We start from the raw sequence: 12,668 nt of genomic DNA, 5'->3' as shown, positions 1-12,668 counted from the left end.
CCCAGAGAATCGCGGGAGTGGTGTCGGACCCGATCGTGGGTCTGCCCCCATTCTCCGCCCCGCGCAGAGCGCGATTCCGGCTCGGAGAATCCCGCCCAGGATCTGTGGAGTATCCAGGACTCAATAGTGCAGTACCATTCCGAGAGGAGTAGTCCAAATGTTCGACTGTGCTAAAGATAAATGAGCAACATTTTAAATTAATTTATTCATGAATGTGGTGTACCCTCTGTTCCAATGCAATTGGTTCTTCTGAGGTAAATTGATGGTTATTTTCGATAAGTCATATTAAAGACCCACAATGGTAACTAAACCTGCTTCAGGCAGAATTTGAGAGGAAACACAAAAATGCCTCTATAACATCTCCAAACCGCGTGACAGGGATGAGCAGAAGTTACACCATGCATCTTGAAATGTTGGTTAGAAAAAATTTCTGACAGTTCTGAGTTCTATTCAAAATCTTGGTTTCTCTTTTCCACTCGCCTCAACCAAATTAATGCAAAAGTTGTTCCCCCAGTGATTTTTCAGCTCATACTTCTTTGCAAGAAGCACATTTAGTTTACTGTTTCTCACAAATCTCTTCCCAAGTTCTCTCAATGGTGATATGTATGAACATGCCCTCCTTCCACAATAGAATAACATCCAGTTCACAAAGACCGACCACAAGAGATTTGCTAGTTTTAGAAAGCAAGGGAGTAGCCTTGAGGCTGTAATAGCCATTTTGTGGTCAGACGATGGTTCAGAACTGTTTACGATATCATGCTATCTCAGGGAGATAACTGCCTTGTTATTTGCATGGCACAAGGTACCTCCTTTGTCCACATTATCCTCTTGAGTAACTTAGTCTATGTTCAGGAAGAGTTGACGCAGTGGTCTGAAAAATGTTGCTGGCAAGAAATATAATGCCTGTGAGGTTCTAACATTGTCAAACAGCAACTTTGTCAATTCGGGTTAGCCCTAACGTACTGAATTTTGCCCAAAATGCTTTGAAATCATTGCAAGTGAAAGTTGGAGCAGAATAGTGCAGTGCTCAAGTAGTGCTTCACAATCACGAACATTGTTTTTGCTGCATAATAGTCTATTAGAGCACAGCATAGCACGTTATAATGCTAATGTATTTCCGTGCGGATCTCCAGAGGATTGGCTTGGTTACACAGTTCATTATGTAACCTGGAGTCTTTAGTTAAAGATAAGATGCTGCATACATCAATTGGGCTTTTTTTGCACAGCATAGGTACTGCAGACTTGGTTAGAAATGAGTGTGTTCCAGTTTTAGAGTGCAGGGATCACAATTTTCACAAAATGCCCTTGGCGGTTCCGAACGCGATGGGCAATGCATAACATTGGTGCATCTATTTCATTCTCTTGATTGTAGCATGGCCCAAGTAGCTCCTGTATTGCACTGGCCTCTGTAGGGCTGATGGTGGCCTCTGGAACCATAGGAGGCTGACTAGTATTGTGAACAAACTGCCTGTTTCACTTTTTAAAGGTCCTGCCCCTATGAAAGGAAAGATTAGCTAATCTCACGGTAGCATGGTGGTTAGCATCAATGCTTCACAGCTCCAGGGTCCCAGGTTCGATTCCCGGCTGGGTCACTGTCTGTGTGGAGTCTGCACGTCCTCCCTGTGTGTGCGTGGGTTTCCTCCGGGTGCTCCGGTTTCCTCCCACAGTCCAAAGATGTGCGGGTTAGGTGGATTGGCCATGCTAAATTGCCCGTAGTGTAAGGTTAATGGGGGGATTGTTGGGTTACGGGTATACGGGTTACGTGGGTTTAAGTAGGGTGATCATTGCTCGGCACAACATCGAGGGCCGAAGGGCCTGTTCTGTGCTGTACTGTTCTATAACAGTGATGGCTGAGGGATAATCACTTTGGAACAATCAGCACCAGGTATCAGCACACTAGGATAAAGGCTTTCCACTTCAGTTATGCTGCCCTGGTAGCACTGGTGAGGCCATGGCAGATGCCATGTTGCCGCCAAAAGGCAGAAAGCCTTCAAGGGAGAGCTTTGGAATGGGGATAGGTGGCAAGGGTAGTTACTTCCCAGAGTCTGCCATGTCAGCAGTGAAGAAAATATTTAATGACCTCCACTTGGATGGTCAAGGTGACTGAATTCATCAGCAAATCACATCTCAGGTTCACCACTTCACACACCTCCCTCACACTGTTTAATGCATCACAGCCCCCCCCCCCCCCCCCCCCCCGCACTGTTTAATGCATCACACCCCCAACACTCACCCATCAACACACTGAGGCATTCGGAACTCGCCCACATACCCTTTCGAATCATGCCAGCCATACACACACTACTCTACAAACCTACAGCTATTCAGCTGTGGCAGGGACAACACCTGACCACACTGACATGCAATTACTGACATTCTACTCGCTCTCTTTCTGGAGAAGATGGCACACAGCAGGCAGGAGCGTCAGAAGACAAGAGGCCTGCATCCCCTCCAACACCCTCTAGAAGACGATCCAATAAATCCTCAGGACTGATACCAACCAGAGCTCCTTTATGTACTATTTTCACTCATTCCTCACCGTCTTCCCCTGGAAGGTGTTGTGAAATGGAAAGTGCAGATGGTGTGATTGTGGATCTCCTGCTTTCCTCCCCGCTCCCCTTCCCTCATTTTCCCTTATGTTTTTGTGCTTTCAGATAGTCAAGAACTGATGGCTGCACACCCTCGAAAGAGCCATGAGGAAGGAGAGGAGCTACCTCACGAGCTAAGTGGAAGTATCATCATCTGACCTTGCACTTGCAGACACCAGGTCAGGTACTGGCACTGTGTGAGCATTAGAGACTAGCACAGAATTGGGTATCCGCTTGTGGTAAGTATCCAGACGGGAGTGGGATGCAGCCAGAGAGGTAGGACAGCTCATGTGTGAACTCATGAGAGGGTGAGGTCACAGACAATACTTCTGAGAGGACCATGAGACCATCGTCGATTGTTGTAAAAATTAATCTGGTTCACTAATGTCCTCTGGGGAAGGAAATCTGCCATCCTTACCTGATGTAGCCTACCTGTGACTCTAGACCCATAGCAATGTGGTTGATTCTTAAATGCTTTGTGAAATGGCTGAGCAACCGACTAAGTCTAAGGGCAATTAGCGATCAAAATTAAGTGCTGGCACGGCCAGTGAACCACATCCCATGTAAGAGTTTTTAAAAAACGTTTCTAACCCGCTCCACCCCCAACTAGCCCCTGTCCATCTGACTTCCCCAGCACCCAGCCCCCCCTTTCAACCATCTGACCCCCCCCCCCCCCCCTTCCTGACCCCTCATCGTGCACTCACCTTACACACTTAGCTTCTCCCTGGCTTCTCAAGGTGGCTAGGGTCTTTAAATGTAGCTGCTTTACAGCATTTAATACCACAAAATGGTTTCTCTTTTTTTCCCCCAACACTGCTGCCCTGTACAGGACAATTCTGACCAGGCCCCGGATGGAAGATTAGGTGAGAAATATGCAGCTCCCGACCTGGGTCAGAGAAAAGGAGCAGCGTGGCAATCCAACTGTGATTGTCACTGCACAAAAGCTCTGGGCCTTGATCGCTCTTAGAATGCCAGAGGCACACCTCAGATCGGTGGTGGGAAACCTGCGGACCGGGGGCCACATGCGGCCCATCTGGGTTCTGCGTGCAGCCCGTGAAGCATTTTGTTGACTGTTGCCCATGCGCAGGATTGCCACATTGTGCTGATTTCTGTCCGCATAGGTTTTTTCCTGTGAAGTGATGCACATATAAAGCAAGGGCAAGTGAAGTGAGGTGCTGCACGCTGATTGCACACAACATTGACTGTGAGAGCCGTGCGCTCCCTCTGCATCAAAATGTAAATATTAATTTAATTTTTGCCATTTGCAGTTGATAGTTCTATTAATGTTTAAATGATTGAGCATTTTCTATAACTTGTTATGAAATATTAAAGTGTATTAAATGTATTTACCTTTATTCATGGGATCGTGGTTAGTGAACATGCCCGACTTCAAACTTGTGTTCCACTCAGATGAAGGTGGGCCACTCTTGCGGGCTACTCATTAGCCTAGGTTGCCCATCACTGCCTAAGATACTATTTCAGCACAAAGGACAGCTCTCAGAGGGGTTCTCTGGAAACTAAAATGTGCTCATCTGCATAAACCCATTTAGGATTTAGCATGTTCAAGTGAATAACACTGTTTCCCCACGTTACGATAGTGGCAAACTTCAGAAGTCCGACATAGGCTGAGAAGTGCTTAGGGAAGAACTGAAATTGTGAAAGACACTATACACACCCAAATCTGTTTTCTTTTCTTCTTTGGTATCGATATATAGAATGAACACAATCTTTTGTCTTCACCTCATTGCCGATAACTTGGTAGAGCAGATCACCTGTCTCTTAGAGAATCCACCCGATTTCTGTTCTATTGAAATGGATGGAATGAAAATTGGGCAGATTCTACAGGGCATTCCACCTACTGCCTGTGTAGTAAAGACGTAAAACTACTCCAATAATTCCAGATCGTGCCAAACAATGGACTACGACGCATATAAATGCAGGTCTTTCTAAAAAATCATATAAACCGTGGGCTGGATTCTCCGGTTGTTGACGCCACTTTCACGCTGCTCCGCCCCCTCCAAAGTGGCGTACTCGCAGAGCACGCTGCGCTCTATATCGACGGCCTCAGGGCATTGCTCCGCCACTAACCGGCCCGGTTCCCAGAATCGGAGAATCCAGCCCCATATCTTTCATGCTGCAAATCAAGAAATAAATCAAAAGTCAGACAGTGACAGATAAATAAATAACAGGCCAGGAACTTCCTCGCAGCTGCATCCATCTACTGCCAGATCTGTATTGGAAGTGCAGCAGATATCCCTCCACTTCCATGTTTTACATTGCTGGAGTAAAGGATAGAATTTAAAGGTGGCACAGTGATTAGCACTGCTGCCTCACAGCGCCAGGGACCCGTGTTCAATTCTGGCCTTGGGTGATTGTGTGGACTTTGCACGTTCTCCCCGTGTCAGATTGGGTTTCCTCCGGATGCTCTAGTTTCCTCCCGTATTCCAAAGATGCGCAGGTTACGTTGATTGGCCATGATAAATTGCCCTTTCGTGTCCAACGGTTAGGTGGGGTTACGGGGATAAGGCGTGGGCCTGGGTAGGGTGCCTCTGAGCTAGAAGCTTCAGGTTCGAGTCCCAACGGCCAGGGAAGATGCATTCAAAATCCTGTCAAACAAGTTGAAAATCCACATGCAAATCCTTCCAACACATGCCAGTGGCAGTCTGTGAGAGAGAGAGAGAGAGATCCCAGGTCAACAATGTAATGGAAACAATATTTGAACCTCTACCATCACTAGTCATAGCTCCAGACTACACCATGCATGGAAAAGTGCACATTTTCACAGCAACCCTGTTTTTGGTCCATGTGCCCATTTGAGCACCCCTGCAACTCAATGTTTCCCCACCACTATGTTTCCCCTGCCCCCAACCCTCTCCATCCTACCCCCCAGACTCCTCGAGGAGCCTGCAAGTCTTGCCACCACATACTCTGCAACATCAGTCGAGGAATATGTGCGAGAGCCACACAAAACAATTGGAAATATACATATCAGAGAGAACACAGAGGGTGGAAGAGCAGAAATGCGAATTGTGCAAAAATAATTAAAAGAGGCTTAAACTTAATACCAACAGTTTTCTGGCAGGAAACAACCAGAGAGTTAACATCCCTACTGCTCACAGCAGGATGAGAGCTAGTTCATTTTATAAACTGGGTCACAGTTAAATCCCATCTGCCGAATTCTCAACCATTCAGGCTGGGAGGCATGGAAAACTATGGTCCAGGTCTTCTGGTCTCGGGTTGCCATACCCCGTAGGTACTCTGAAGATGCACTGAGGGATCATTCAGACATTGCCATGAACTGACTACACAGAATTATTTGTGGATGACTGCACAATGTTCAGTACCATTCGTGACTCTTCGGATAATGAAGCAGTCCATGTCCAAATGCAGCAAGACCTGGACGATATTAAGGCTTGGGGTGACAAGTGGCAAGTTACATTCACGCCACACAAGTGCCAGGCAATGACCATCTCCTACAACAGAGGGTCTAAAGGGGTGATGAATACCACCCCTTGACATTCAATGGCATTACCATTGTTGAACCCCCCACAATCCTGGGGGTTACCATTGATCAGAAACTGAACTGGAGTAGCCATATTAATACTGTGGCTACCAGGGCAGGTCAAAGGCTAGGAATCCTACGGCGAGTAACCCAACTCCTGACCTCCAAAGCATGACTACCATCTACAAAGTACAAGTCAGGAGTGTAATGGAATACTCTCTGCTTGCCTGGATGAGTGCAGCTCCAACAACTCTCAAGAAGCTCAACGCCGTCCAGGACAAAGCAGCTCACTTGATTGCTACCCCTTCCACAAACATTCAAACCCTCCACCACTGACAAACAGCGGCAACTATGTGTGCCATCTACAAGATGCATTGCAGTAACTCACCAAGATTCCTTAGACAGCACTTTTCAAACCCACGACCACTAATATCCAGAAGGACAAGAGCAGCAGATACCTTCAAACCACACCACCTGGAGGCTCCCCTTCAAGTCACTAACCACCCTGACTTAGAAATATGTCGCCATTCCTTAACTGTCGCTCGTGCAACATCTTGGAACAGCTCAGTGGGTGTACCTACACCTCGAGGATTGCAGCGACTCCAGAAGATAACTCACTCGGGATGGGCAATAGATGCTGGCCTAACCAGCAACGCCCACATCCCGTAACTGATTAAAAATAAATTGCACTGGTTAATCACCCTGCTTTTGGAACCTTCTGAAACTCATGAGTTGAAGTCAGAGACTCCTGATGGTTCCAACTCACTTAGCAGAACAGTTACAAAAGAAAGTTGCAAGGATTAAAACCAGTTCTAAATCCTGGGTCTATACCATTGAGCCTTCCTCTCACCACTGGACCCACCATCTGAACGCTCAGATTGCTCCCACAACTACACCCCACCCTCACTACCCCACCATTCTCTGACCACCCGACTGCCCTCCAGGTAATCCTAACCACCCTGCAACCCTCCCAACAAACCGCCCGACAGTCCCTACCACAGTCCCTCTATATCCTCCCAACCACCTGACTAACCCCCCCCCAAAAAAAAAAATCTCCCACCCTCCAACTGCAACACCCCACATCATTTTCCCACCACCCCTCCCAACCTTCCAACAACCCACCAACCTCCTGACGAACACACTCTCCCCCCCCCCCCCCCCCCATCTCACCTTTAATCTGCTGGGTTTCTCAAATTCAGTGTAGCCACCTGGGCTGGCCACTTCCCGACTCCAAAATGGAAGCCCGCTAAGATTGCAGGGAAATTCAGCCAAGGACAGGAAAACAAGCAGGTGCAAAGTTTCCTGTATATTAGAACTTGCAGAACCCAGACAGACTCGAAACCAAAAACCATCTGCATAGTAATGAGCGAACCCCGGGAGAAATTGGTAACATTAAGAGTAATCAAGACCAAACCAGACTCCTCGGCGCCAGCAGGAGCTAAGACAAAGGAAGGCCAACGGACACTTAGGAACCGCCCAGCGATCAGGGAACAGCCCCAGTATTGGGGAAATTAAATAAATTGATTGGAACATGGTCCAATCAATTGGAACTAGGTACGGGATCCGCCCAAAAAGGCACGAAGCCCCTGGGGACTATAAAATAGAGTCCCCAAGTTCAATTCGATCTTCTTGGCACTTGGCTCTCAGCGAGGAGAGACCGGCCTAACAGCTTCTTGGCTTGAAACAACTCTTGACCGTGACCTGCCTAGCAGCTGCACCAGCCAAGTAAGTGTCCAGTCAACGCACGCTACAAGATAGGCGCTCCTAACCATTAGTCCATACCAGCTGGAAGCCTGCAGACTCGGGATCGAGCGAGAGGCCAATTGTTCCCCTGACCTAATGGGTCCCTTTTCCAAAGCTAAGTATTGGCCTGTTAGTGTTAGAAATTGTCTAGTGAGTAGTATTTTATGCATGAGTAGCGATTGACTGTGTATATAATAAATGTGTTTTGATTTGAACCTTACTAACTGGTGTATTGAGTTATTGATCAGCACTTGAACCTGAACCTCATGGTGGTATCATAAAGATACCTGGCGACTCTAGAGCAAGGTGATTAAACAGAGCAAATTAAGTGTAAAGCACTTAGCAACATTTAGTGGCGACTCTGACGGGACACGACTTAGAAGTGCCCCCCCCACTCAGAGAGTACCCAGACATGTGAAATTAGAATCCAATTGGGAACAGAAATAACCACAAGTGTTCAAACAGTTCTGATCAATCCTCATAATTCGGAAGTGTGTTAATGCATGCGTAACTTACAGGGTTATAAGGTAAAACTGATAGATTTTGTTGCTAAAAACTGTCGGGAGTTTGTATTACGGAAAATAGCGAAAGCCGTACCTGTGTTTGCAGCACCGCCTTAATACCCCTCATTCCAAATTTTAAAAAGAGAATACAGATAGGAAAAATGGCCATGAAGGCAATGGAACGCCTCATGAACCCTCAAGAATTTGTGGTCGCAGCAACCAGCAGCAGAGTAGGACAGTGTCCCGTTTGGGAAGTTGAAATTAGAAGGTACCTCAAAGGAAAGGGATGGCCCCTTTGGAGTGACTTTTGTTCAAATGAGGAAACAGGTCCCGGGAGTATAGGACATACTTGGTGGGAGAACCTGACAGAAATCCATAAGAAGAGCTTAGGGAAAGCTCGTAAGCCGATGGCAATTGTGTCCTGTCTGGCACAATTGCGAGGCACAGAGGAGGCCGTCCGGACGCTCTGCAAAGAGTTAGAAGAGAGGAATCGAATGAACAAGGTTGATGTTAGCGAGATCGAGAAAGAGAATATAGAATTGAGAAGGAAGTTAGCAGCAAAGGACGGAGAGGTGGATGATGCCAAGAGGGCACACCAGTCATGTCTAGCGCACCTGAGCAGCTTCCAGACCCAATACGATAAGGCCTATCAGGACACACCAGGTGCAGTCCTGGTAAGAGAAGAGACAGAGAAACAGGTAGAGGCATTGCAAGAGCAGTGCAGCGATCTAAAAGCAGTGTTAAGAGCACTCCATGCTGCCACCACGGAGCAGAGACAAAGCTCAGTGGATCATGCAAAATGCCGGAAGCAGATTGCAGAACTGCAGTCTTTGCTTTCAGTCCAAAATGGGTTTGAAATTGTGGGATTATATTCATTGTAGTTTAGGAGGTTGAGGGGAGATCTAATAGAAACTTACAAGATAATGAATGGCTTGGATAGGATGGACGTAGGGAAGTTGTTTCCATTAGCAGGGGAGACTAGGACGCGGGGGCACAGCCTTAGAATAAAAGGGAGTCACTTTAGAACAGAGATGAGGAGAAATTTCTTCAGCCAGAGAGTGGTAGGTCTGTGGAATTCATTGCCACAGAGGGCGGTGGAGGCCGGGACGTTGAGTGTCTTTAAGACAGAAATTGATAAATTCTTGATTTCTCGAGGAGTTAAGGGCTATGGGGAGAGAGCGGGTAAATGGAGTTGAAATCAACTATGATTGAATGGTGGAGTGGACTCGATGGGCCGAATGGCCTTACTTCCGCTCCTATGTCTTATGGTCTTATGGTCTTATGGAAAGCACCTTTGGATCCCAGTTAGATGAAGAAGACGGCCCTGATTGGCAAGAACTAAATGAAACCGCGCATAGATATGTACAGGGCACATGTGCGCAAGGAAAGCCGCAAAAGAGAAAAGCACCCCAACCCCCCACAGAGCAGATAGATCAGGCACCCATGAATCCAGTCACCACCCACCGCACAGCCACAGCAGACGGAGAAGCGCAATTCCTTAACCTAACACGACCCCCTTAACCTTGACCCAATTACGGGACGCGAGCGACAAGATCACACCGTTCCTCCCCACCTCCGACCCCCACCAATTCTTTGCTGGAGTGAAGCAGCAGACGACCATGTACGGCCTGGATGAGCGTGAGCAAGTGAAGCTCACAGTTTTAAGTTTAGACCCTTCTGTTGTAGCAGCCCTTCCCGACCCACAGAATGTAGGAGGAGGCACCCTTGCAGAGATGCACACGGCGATCCTAGACGCAATCGGTTACATTAGAGGTGACCCAGTAGAAGGCCTGAATAAGTGCAGGCTGAAGAAAACTGAACACCCCACAGCGTTTGCTGGACGCCTGTGGATCCATTTTACAGCCGTTTTCGGAAACTTAAACCGCGTCCATTTGTCCTCAGAAAACACGGCCAAATGGACCCACACCCTTATCTTCCATGCCACAGAGGCAGGACAAAGAGCTTGTACTAATTATGAACCCCTCGGAAGAAGCGCACAACGAAAAGTGGGTTTTAAAAAGGTTGTCCCGCGCTTGGGAGCAATCTGTCCACAATAAACCCGCGCTTAGAAAACCCGAGGAAGCACAGGCAGAGGCAGATATCCAAGCAGTTAGAGCGCACCAGAACCCCGCATGGGTAAACGAAGGCAGAAACAGCCCCCCACAGAAACCACAGGAGTTTTATAACTGTGGACAATTAAGTCACTTTGCACGAGAGTGCAATGCCCCACAAAAGACACAGAGAGCCCAGCAGACAGGCACTCTGAATAGAAACAGGACAAAGCCCTCTCACAGTGTAAGCACCCGTTCAGACCAGACAGACATGAACGGCACTGACTGACGGTGTTCGGGCTCCCCCACTTGGGTCTGCGACACCCTTTGGGATAGGTCCGGCCGACCGGTCGTTGCAGCGAAAATACGGGGACAGCCCATTGAATTTCTCTGGGACACAGGAGGGTCCCGCACCACAATTAATTCCTCCAACCTGTTCCAAAATGACACGTGTCCCACTACAGCCACAATCACCCTCAGCGGCTTCCTGTGGAAGCCTATTACTGCAGACATACACCAAGGCAGAGCACATCTCGCTTCTGTCCGAACTCCTAGAACTCCTACAGAAAATTGGATGCAAAGTAAACTCCAAGAAGGCCCAAATTGTGGAAAACAAAGTGATATATTTGGGAACAATTATCACGCACGGTAAACGCGAGATCGAGCACAAAAGGATTGGCTCGATTGTCAAATTTCCCCTTCCCCAGAATGTTTCAGCCCTCCGGTCATTTTTAGGACTGGTTGGCTACTGCCGAAAGCATAGACGGTTTCTCCACCAAAGCAGCACCCCTCTCAGACCTCTTAAAGAAAGGAGCCCCTTGGGAATGACTTCCACAGCATCCGTATGCTGTGGATGCTTTAAAAGGCACACTCATTGCAGCCCCCGCACTACAGGTTCCAGACCCACTTTCCCCCTATGCATTAGAGGTAGCTAGCACAGATCGCACCCTTTCAGCCATGCTCCTCCAGGAATGGCACGAACAGCTTACGCCTCCAGAGTTTTAGATCCTGTGGAGCAGGGATTTTCAGCCTGTGAAAGGCACCTGCTCGCAGTTTTTTGGGCAGTTCAATATTTCTCATATATCACCGGACTAAACCCCATCACCATCCTCACGGAACACACCCCCACACAACTTTTACTAGACGGACGACTAAAGGACGGTACAGTAAGCCAGATCAGAGCAGCCAGATGGACCCTTCTTTTGCAGGGATGGGACATCACTGTTAAAAGGACCAAGACCCACACTTTCTTAGCCGACAACCTCCAGTACCCAGGCACCCCCCATGAATGTGAAATCATCTCACAGCACCACAACACAGGCCCCTTTATCGCAAAAACACCCCCCAGAAAGATAGGTGGTTCACCCCAGAGCCCCCAGCACACAGACACGTGCGCACCCCTAAGAATATATGTGGATGGTTCTTCCACTATATTAGATGGCAAGCGCATTACAGGATGCGGCATTTATGTTGAGGACGCTCAGGGACGCGCCCTAGAAGAAATCTCATTAAAACTGCCAGGACACTTAGGCGCGCAGGCAGCAGAACTGGCGGCCATTGCATACATTGTAGATCACCCAGATTCCTTTCCCAGTCCAGCAGACATATACTCGGACAGCCTCTATGTCTGCAACAGCCTTACAGAATTCCTACCCCTGTGGGAAGCAAGAGGATTTGTTTCCACGGACGGAAAACCCCTCCCTACAGCCCCATTGCTCCGCCACATTTTAGACAAAGCACAGGACAGTATATTTGGTATTATTAAAGTACGAAGTCACCACCGTTCCTCCCCACCTGGGAATGTGAAAGCCGACGCACTGGCTAAAGCAGGTTCCAGGCATGGTTATTTTTGGAATCCCCCCGAAAGCGCCCCAATAAATGCAGTTCAGGTCTCACAGACCAATATCCAAGATTTAGTGCAGGCCCAGAAGCAAGATAGTAATCTCAGGGAGATTTTAATAGGAAACCTCCCAGCCCCGTACGATAAGTTTAAAAATGCACTGACCACACGTGACGGTGTGATCCTAAAAGACACCCTTTATGTGGTTCCTGAACAGGACAGGAATCAGCTTATTTGTTTGTTCCATGATAGTCATGGGCATCAGGAAATTGATCCCACTACAGCCCACCTCAGGCAGCTCTGTTGGTGGCTGAATTTAAAGGAAGACATCGCACACTATGTAGAGAATTGCCTTTTCTGTGCCCAAAACAATCCGGACAGATATGCGAAAGAAGCTCAGCTTAACCACACCCGCCCCGTTAATGGCCCCTGGACTAACCT

The sequence above is a fragment of the Scyliorhinus canicula genome, chromosome 8 (assembly GCF_902713615.1).
Source record: "Scyliorhinus canicula chromosome 8, sScyCan1.1, whole genome shotgun sequence".
Classification (NCBI taxonomy): Eukaryota; Metazoa; Chordata; class Chondrichthyes; order Carcharhiniformes; family Scyliorhinidae; genus Scyliorhinus; species Scyliorhinus canicula.
Note: the sequence above shows the minus strand (reverse complement) of the source record.